Genomic DNA, 10,190 nt, shown 5'->3' on the forward strand with positions numbered 1-10,190 from the left:
TGGTCAGTAACTCATTGTGACTTTTAAATACTGATCTCAAGGACACTGGGCAAAAGGAAGATTTGAGAACTGTAGCTATACTGTCCCATTTCTAATATGTGAAACCTATTTTGATGGCTGTAACCAGCAAGACACATTCCTTAGTGCATGCATTTGTAATGCTCAGGTTTGTTATGCTGGGTGATTTAAAGTGACTGCAGAAAAACTGCTTTGCAAAGACAGTAGGCAAACAAAACTTTGAGGCCACAAACAGTATAAGAAGAAAACCTGACTGGCTAATAACAGTTCAGTTCATGCACTGTGTATGCAGAGCCAGCCAAGTCAACAGAAGCTGAATGAACAATTTCAAAGCACAACTGAGCAAAATTTCAGAAAATACCTATCACTTAAAAAGACCATTTCATATACACATTATGCTGAACACCTTAGAAGAACCAAATAATTGAATAGTGAAGCAGGAGAAGAGACCCTACAATCAACACAAGATTATTTTTCTGCTTCTTAAAACAGAAGAAAAATCTTTTCAATTAAAACTATTCTTTTCTTTAAGACTGCCAAATTGCACTAAATATTAACCGTCCTAAAAATGCACAGTGACAAACCCTGATAAAAAACTTGGGTCAGGAAAAGCCAGTGATACATATGAAGACAGTCCAACAGACCTTTATAGAGACTCTTCTTTTTCAGAATTTAGTTTGCATGTGACTATCCATACCCATCTATCTAAAATGTCAACTTAAGTCTTTCATAGAAGTTCTTCTACTGCTCAGTATTTTACGATAAACTAAGATGTTAATACAGTAATTCATTTTATTATACCAGATAGGAAGTCCTTTGATATGCATTTTCTATACATCTGCAGATATACATATTTATGCCTAGTGTATGCATCTGTATATTTATATTTACACCAGGGGTCCTAAACATCCACCCACAGTTACACAGTACCAGTCAGTACACAACTAAAACCCCATAGCTATGCCAGATCTGAATCAATATAGTTTATTGGGGTCGAACCACCTTCAGTCCATATGAGGCTACCAGAGAGGCTTAGGCAGTACTGTTCCATGCACATTTCACACTTGTTTTGCTACAGGAAGCAACCGAAAAATAGCATTGTTGGCTCACTAATATAAATAAACACCGAATATAAAGAAGAATTCTCTCATGACACCAGGAGCCCCCTGAAATCTTTGGGACAATCAATTTCTATGAAATACACTGCTGATATACCTTGCAGATCAGATAAGACAGAATTTTACATCAATCTCAGTTTTCCATCTTAATGTATTCTCTTTGTTGTGACAGGTAATTATGGAGAGCAGGACAGCCCTCAGAATTCCTGTCTCGTGAAACAAAAATCACTTTAATTAACATAACCATACAACAAAACATTTTCTAAACTTGCACTCAAAAGAAAAGATTCTCTCACAAGGACAGTAGCTTGAGGGCATCAAAAAGGATTTCTTGGACTTGGGGGACAGGGACAGAGCAACATTGCTTGTTTGTTTTCAATTTTATGGAGCTGCTCTGGTTTGTCAGCTATTGAGAACTGACAGAAGTGTCACCTATCTCATCCGAACAGTTCTTATCTCGCCTTTTTGGGCTTCTCTTGAGACAAGCAACAGTACTTGTTACTGCTAAAGGAAAAAGTACTCCCTGGTATCTCTAAAACCACAGATTCTCAGAAAGAAAAAAACACTTTAATATTTCAAACAATAAGCATTATTGGAGCAAGAAAGTGTTATGTATTTTCACCTTTTCAAAGTTTCCAAATAAATCTTTGAAATTAAACACATTAATGCTACATGTTAAAATATTTCTCTCTTCTAACCCAAACAAAAAACAAAGGAAAAAAAAAAGAAAAAAGGAAAAAAAAATCCCTATTTTTACTACAAGAAGTCTCAGTTTTTCGTGTGAGAATGAGAAGCCACATTCTCAACAAACAGATAACAGAAGAGCTAACATTACTGAGGAGGGTTAAAGTAAACTGTCAAATTACCTTCTCTACACTCTGTACCACCAGTATGTATCTAGTTCTCACATTCAGAGTACAAGAGCCAGGACTAGAAGATGTCTGCTAGGCCTAACAAGGTCCATGGCACACCTTTCTGATAGACATATTGCTCATGTCACCACATAACAGAGACAGAACATATTCTCTTGGTTTTACTCCCTTGGATTCCTTGGGCTAAGCAAGAAACTGGCAGCCTCCCAGGCTCCCTCAGGGTTCTTCCCAGGGGTGGAACCACCAGATAACCTACCCTGAGTCAGGCTGTGAACCAAGAAACATGCAGCAAAGCATGCATATGTCCTGATGACAGATTCTGCCACCAACCCTCTTTCCCCACAGAAGAGGATGATGAGCAGAGCAGAGCTTCCTGCACCAACTACCAAGTTTCCACCATTGCCATACATTCCCTTCGTTAAACACCAAATTACTTTCAGGAAGACTTAGCTAATAGAATCTGTTCTTTGTAATGCAACAAAGAGGGAAACAGGAAAAAATAGCTTGAAACTATACCAATTTCAAGCTATTATTAACTACTAGGCATGAACTGACAGTAGGAGAGATGAGGTGACAAGAGGACTTACAGTAGCAAAAGAGCTCTTTCATCATCTGACTGGCTTAATATATTGCACTAAAATAAATGTAAAATACAGAGAAATCACATAACTAGTAATTTTACAAGGAATATCCAGCTGCAGATTTCTTTTTGCACGTGACTAAATGGAATGCACCCTTGCCATGTACAAAAAAGCCTTGTGAAATGAGAGGTGCTAACATTTTCTAACAAATGGGATGACATTACAGAACAGGATTCTTTTTGTTACTCGTGAAAAGAACATGCTCTTGGTGCAATTGATTTCACACATAAAAGGCAACGGTTTCAAAGACCAACACTGCTATTTTTGGCCAGTTAGTAGAAACCCATTTCTAAAGCTGATAGCAGCTCTGACAATTAATTACAAGCTAAAGATCAAGCATGTCAAATCCTTGTGAAATCTCTAGACATGAATCAGAATGACTCCTGAGGGCCTCCATAGAGTTCAGAGCAAGTATTCCCTCTTTTTGCATTTCATCTTTCAGTGTCTCTGAGCTGCACAGATTATCAGTATGAATATTTTATGGAATAAGATCAAGGTAAATAGAGCCAGGAGGTGTACAATTTCCTGAGTTTACATACAACAGACTTGCCACTGGTAAATAACTGCTCAGTTAGGCACTTAGACATACTACAGCCAGGTGAGTGGTGGGGAAAGGCTCACCAAAGAGACTAAAATATATTGCATGGCAAACTGCAATTCTACCAATCTACACCTGAAAAAAATCATTTTCCACAATTGTGCTAGGCATTCCATAAAGGTTTCTAATGAACCTGTGCATACAAATACATTAAGGATATTAAAAAAAATTAGAAATATTATGCCATGATGTAGTCCATGCTGATGTAAGGGTAAGAACTGAAGGATGTTTTCTTGTGAGCTCACAGACCCATGATGTAACCCAGCCCAAAGCAGGATGAAGGGTGCAGTCGCCACTATTCTAAGCAGGATGAGCTAATCAACACACCTGAACATCTGCTGCCGAATTTGCATAAGAAATCAATTGAAATGGTTTGTTGTTACAGATTCATTTTGCCAAAAATACTAATTGTAAGAGGTTGGCACAGTAATAACATGAAGTTTTCCAGAATACCATGAAGTACCTATTCTTCTGGGAAAACAAAGAGGATTCTGATGTACCATTTAGCCTTCCTGGAAAGAGACCATGCCAACAACATGAGGTAATGTTGAATTTGCCATCTCCAGGTTTCCTAAGACTAGAAAGAAGGTTCAAAATGTATTTGGACTCTGATTAAATTCAGCAATCAGTGCAGTAAAAAAAGATATTACAAGAGGTTTTAAGCAGACAAACTGCAACAGTAATTACTTATTTTCTTCTATTTCTCCTCCCTGGAGTCAGGCATTTATAAAAAAATACCTTGGGAAACTTCTTATTTCCACAAAGGCATATTGACTTTTTGACACCAGGATAATTAAAGTTGACATGGAAAATACAAGCCAAAATAGAAAAACTAGATTCTGAAAGGAGATACCAACCAAATGAAATCCAACTTTTAAAAATAAAGTCCTCAAGAAATGAGTCACCCACCCCCAAAACAAATGCAACAGGAGAGGCAAGTTATTCACTTCTAGTTTTGCATTCTCCTCTCCTTTCTCTGTTTATGTGCAAACCCTACTTGACTAGTTACTGCTAAGACACTGGCATTTTCCAGCCAGCCAGATGAACAAATAACTCCAAGGCATTCAGTAGCAAGGTTACTCTTTTCTCTGCTTTACCAAACAGCTCACCTACTGAAGGGACACCATGTTCACAGCCACAAACCAGGCACCAATGTTTTTAAGTAAGCACTCTCTGCCTAAGTGCCAAATGACATCCTGACAACAGACTTTAAGCCACTGTGACACATTAAAGCATGAGTTCATTCCTAGAATTATATTATTCTAGTATAGTGACATGTTACGTTTCTTAATGGTTTACACTAAAGAGTTTAGATGATGCTTTTAGAGAAAGACCAGAGTACACTTTATCTTAAAACATGAAGTGAACAGGCATAACTGCTGAACCACACAAGGCTCCAAAACACCTGCCAGACAGGAGGAAAAAGCCCCCATCCAACATGTGCACATACAAACAGCCCCTCCCCTTACCCAAACAAACAGCACACAGGCAGCTCTGGCTTGGCCTCCACAAGACACATTGTACACACAAGGTCGTTCAACGACATGCCAGTATCTACATTCTCTAATGGAAGAGACTGGTAGCTACAAGAGCTGTTAGCAGCAGCAAAGAACAGCAATCCTTCATGCCTTGCCAACTCAGGACCCCACAGTCCCATATGAAATCTGCAGTGGTCAGCTTTTATTCTCCTCTCCCCATCCTAGATCCACTCATTATTTAATCAGAGCTCTAATACAAGAAACTATGCCAAAGAGAGGAGCTAATTCCACAACAGTCTTTCCTTGGCAACTTTACCTAAAACAGAACAGCCCTGAAAATTGAAACACCTTCCAGGCCAGGCAGCTAGTTTTATTCCCTCAGGTGTCATTGCCACAGCTAAGCTAACGTTTTAGCAGAAGTTATGCAGTGATAAGTTTCAGCAACTGCTCCAAGTGTTCATCAGCTTTGTATGGAAACCCACAGTCTATTGGAAAATATTCTAGCAGATTAGGTACTGAAAATAACTTTTCACATCCCTGATGACATTTACAACAGAAAGCATAGTCTATATTAAAGTTTGTAACACTCCCACTTAAGGAGAGGACTGCACATTTAAGGAAGGATTAGTTCCAAGCAACTACAGTAACCAAAAAACATGCATGCTCAAGATTTATCACTTGTTACACATGAAAAATAGAACAGGCAGTTCAAACTATTTTAAAATTCCTTCATTGAAGATTGCCACATGAAACTGTTGCCCTTATGCCAATTAAGTAAACATCACACCTGGTAAACACAGTGCTTGGGATATAGCAATTACAGATGGATTAAAGGATCAGCAGCTAAATAGTTTACATCCAAGTACTATATGCTCTGTTTCAACATTCTAGACATTCTCTTAAATAAAATACTTGATGCAAAACATAAATCCTCCAAGGGAATTTAAAAAAACCCAAACAACAAAATTTCTCTGACCACACACAAGTTTCTCAAATCAGGACTTGCTGTCCCTTCCTACTGCTGCATCTTTTTCTATGTTGAAATCCAAATTAAAAGCCAGGACAAGTTTTGAAATTAAACATAGAACAGAAGATACTGGAAGCCAAAGCTTTTCCATACACAGTTTCAAGGCAAGGAACTGACAAGTGGTGGGGAATGCTTTCGCCCAGGGCCTTAGAAAGTCAAGGTACACTTTATCGCTAAGTTAAAGGCAGGCCAGAAAAATCGACATCTTCACAGTGTCCCCTAAAACAGAGCTGTAAATTCCAGATGATCAATTTCTATGTAATCATGTTTTGTTATATATAAGCTTCCTTATTGCAGGGTAAGTTAAAAAAAAAGTCAACTTTCAAGACTGTTAAAAGCTAAGACAGCCTACTTGGGATCAATTCTATACAGGGAACTATCGGAATATCAAATATGCTCAGTCTATAAATAGTTTTTGAATCTTGGTTTTATCCTGAACAGAGCAGTTGGTACTAATTCCAAATACAGCATAAAGAACATCTAAGCATGAACAATTTAAACCCCTCCATAAAGTCAAGTCCAGTGTCTCCATTGAGAGAAACCTAAATGGCTAAAGCACTTGTAACTACAAAGACATTGAGCTACCTTGCTGTTGTTTGCTGTTCTTCATCAAAACAGCATCCATCCTCATTCTAAAGAGCCACAAAGGGTCTGATGCTCGAGGAGCAGCTATTGATCCACACAGAGGATCAAGGTTACTGTAATCAAATTTCAGTGTCCCACAGTAAATTTTTCAGTTTATCATGTCATTCCTAATTGATAGTCCTTCATCTCCAAGACAGACCTTCTCCTCTTGTTTCTTGTCTGAATACACTTCAGTAATGTGTAAAGCCTGGGAAAGTTCAAGGAGAGGTTGGACTGTTTCCTAAAAGCACAATCCATTGAGATGTACTGTATTGGCACAAACTGTCTCACAAGTCCCTGAGCTACAGGTATCACACACTGTCACAGTACTTGCGAACTGCCACACTTTTCCTTAAGTGTCTGGTGGGATTCACTGCTAAAGACAGAACACATTTTGAGGTAGAAGCTAAATCTGAGCCTGTAGGACACTCATTTTTTAGTGCTATATTAAAGAGTTCTAATCAGTCCACATCTCCACAAATCTGTCTGCTGTATAAATACAAGTTGCAGGATTTGCTGATTGAGAGAGAAGCTTGTGCACTGTTGGAGGGACCAAAACAAACACCTCTGATCCAAAGCACCACACTGCCACTCTACCAGCCGGTAAAAGCTAATCTACTGCACTTGATCCAAGAGAGCTCACACAAACACAGAATTCCAAGGATTTGCAAGATGCTGTGTTTCATTTCTCCAACACAAACAGTACTTTTAAGGAGAAAGGCAGCTAAAAGAAGGAATCGTTCACCATCTCATCCACCTCCCTGTTGTTGGGGAGCACAACTGGACTCCTCCAAACCCAGAGCACATTGCCCATCATTCTTTAAACAATGGTGGATTTTAATCCAACAAACATTAGAATATTCTCTGTGAGAACTAATTTGCTTATTCTTTATGAACAGCTATTGCCTTTATTTTGCACACCAGGAAATTCTTACAGGAATTTCTATGCCAATTTTTAAATTAATTATTTTAAGCAACTATTCAATATCTACATATTGGTTGTAAACTTTAATTATTAAATGTATGTTTTTATTTTAATTTATTTAGGCACATTTCATAAGGGACTCCCTCTACAAACATGGGGTTCAGAGCACTGGTGGCATTTCTACATGTAAGAGGACTTTAAATTGAGAGAAGGCTTTTTCAAATAAGAGGTTTGAGTTCCATATAAAGTCTTAACAACACAGTCCTTTCCACGGTTTCAGAGTAAGAAATCAATTTATGTAAGGAAAAAAAAGTCTTAACCATAAGGAGAAACAAAACTGTTTGTAAATATGAGCCAATTAAGGAAAAAACAAACAACAAAAACTATCATTACAAGTGAAAGATGAGTCCTAGAGCTTCCTTCACCAGTTACTGTTTTACCTCCCACACCCTCACAAAACATAGCAAGCCTTCTTCAGCCAAACACCTGCCCAAAAGTAACCCACAGGAAGAAAGAGCCTTTAAGAGAACAAACACAATGGCATCATTTGTATCTGCTTTCAGACAGAAATACAGGCAATATCAGGGGCCTTCTCCTACTTTGGACATTTATGCACAGGGCAGAAGTCTAGCACACATCCATTTGCTAATGGTTTAGACATCAAGCAGGAAAAACTTCCACAAATAATCCCCAACCAACAGTATAAATCAGCATATAAAATCCTAACACTTAGAGTATCAGGGCCATGAACCTCCCCAACAAAGACAGAACAAGACAAACTTCATACTTGAATAGCAAATCTAAACTGAAAAGAATTAAAATATACCACATGGACTTACTAACACAACAACAAAGAAAAAATCATCTCTGCTATCAATCTTCTAAAGCCAGCTCACACTTTTTTTGCCCTGTTTTATGAACCACTTCTTCCCACAGAATCATTTCCAGGCCCTTTCTTCAAGCCTACATTCTTTGATAGATCAGCTACCATATTTCGTTCTATAAAGCAACAAAAGTCATATCAAAATTTACTCACCCACAGCCTCCAAAAGCTCAGGTATCATTACTTTGCACTCTCTGTCAGGTTCTCCTACCACCAAGCCTGAGCAGGGCACAGTGAAGCAGCTCTGGAACTTTCTACTGTTATGAAAGCACTTGGTCTGACTGCAGCTGTTTCCTCTTTCTAGTAGAAACACCTTGATTGATTACAGCTGTGCCTCATTTGCTTCATCACCAGACTTTCCTAAGGAGTAACACTACTCCAAATTTTTGCCCTGTAGGGGCTAAAATTAAATAATATAAAAACATAATAAATATTTATATTATTTATAAACTTAAATATTTATGAATTATGTAATAAAACTATACATTTTCGCCTTCTAGGGGTTAAATATAAATGGAGAACAAGTAGAAAGGCAGGGTAAGCATGGTCTGGCCAAGAAATAAAAACTCATGGGCCACCAGGATTTTCAAACAGTTTCCCTCAAAGAGTAAAGACGCCACAAGCAAAATAGAAGTCTCCAAAGTATCTGATAGAAACACCTTGTATAGTTACATCTATATCTTCACCATTTAATTAAGTAACTAACAGGTGTTAAACCCCCTTATTTTCACAAAGACTACTCATGGAGAGAAAAGAACATACAGAAATGAAAAATAGTCACAACATCCACCTATGTGGGAGACAGACCTTGTTGTTAATCAATCTGATAACTAAGAACTTACCATTAAAAGAAAAAATAAATATAATTTTCTTTCAAAAGTAAAATATTCTTCGTTGTATTATGGAAAAGCAGGCTTATCTCCAAGTACATGCTGGGGGGTCACTTTCATGGTAAACTGAAGCAGTACATAATGATAAATCAAAGAGAGAAAGGTACATACAAGTATTTCTACCTGTAGCATGGAGAGGTTGGTATGGTACACTCAAATTATTTTCAGCTTAAACAATTCTGTTCACCTTTCATCTTTACCAAATCTCCATCTCATGTGAAACTAATAGGTACACACAACGTTTCTCGTGAATAAGTTTGCAAAAAATCCTTACAGCAACAAATCCTACAAGTTCCCCCTGAGTATAGGCAGCAAATACCTGAAGGGAATATAGAGCATACAATACACGCTCCTTGAAAGGGAAGAAGTGAGATTTGTCCTTCCTTCTCCAAGGATGCATGGCAGATGACCTGGAAAATACCAAGGATTTGTGGATCACAGCAATTTACAATGGCTCCTACTCTTTTTCCAAGACACAGGAGTGCCCAAAGAACCAGTTCAACAGTTCCAAGGATGTTTCACCTGCCAAGAAAGGCTTCTGACACACTGACTGAAAATACTGGGAGGAGGGATGCCAAGCAACATCAGCCACCAAAGCTTTTCAGGTGCCTCGGACATGATTGCTTCAGAACAGCCACACACTACAATCTTTTTCCACAGAGATGCCCTTCAGGTACAAATCCTGGTGATGAAGGGCCTAATTGCTCACCCTATTTAGAATCAGTCAGGGAGCTTCACTCTGTCTGTGGTTCATGAGCTCCCTTCACCTGAAACAGCTCCCACTAGACCTTGACAGACTTGAATCACCAGGAGGTCAAACTTGATAAAAGCTTGAAATATTGTCCTTTCTAGAGTATTTTCTTATCGTCCTACACTTGTGAGATCTGCCTATACTGCAGCACCAGCTATCTCATCTAACACTATTGTTATTCCCTCTTTCCCATCTCACAGAGCTCATTCTCACCTCTCCATGCTCTGCTCCAAAATGTGTTCAAATCAAAGGTTCCAATTTTTTTCTTCTTTCCCTCAATTGTGTTTAATTAGACTACTTTTCCTTTGAACTCAAGGGAAAGAGTTCCATTCCTTTCAGTGAATATTTAGCCTGGCCTTTTCCTT

At 38.3% G+C, this 10,190-nt stretch overlaps 1 long non-coding RNA gene across 1 annotated transcript; it reads right to left on the reverse strand.

Moving 5' to 3' along the window:
* Nucleotides 1–6,063: 6,063 nt before the first annotated feature.
* LOC146434433 (uncharacterized) lies at nt 6,064–9,118 on the reverse strand. The gene is made up of 3 exons (XR_014853266.1): nt 8,338–9,118; nt 7,695–7,787; nt 6,064–7,194 (listed from the first exon to the last, which is right to left on the reverse strand). It is a non-coding gene; the product is annotated as an uncharacterized LOC146434433 (long non-coding RNA).
* Between the last annotated feature and the right edge of the window lie 1,072 nt (nt 9,119–10,190).

Source organism: Lichenostomus cassidix, chromosome 7 (assembly GCF_008360975.1).
Source record: "Lichenostomus cassidix isolate B80296 chromosome 7, HeHo_3.0, whole genome shotgun sequence".
NCBI classification, from domain to species: Eukaryota; Metazoa; Chordata; class Aves; order Passeriformes; family Meliphagidae; genus Lichenostomus; species Lichenostomus cassidix.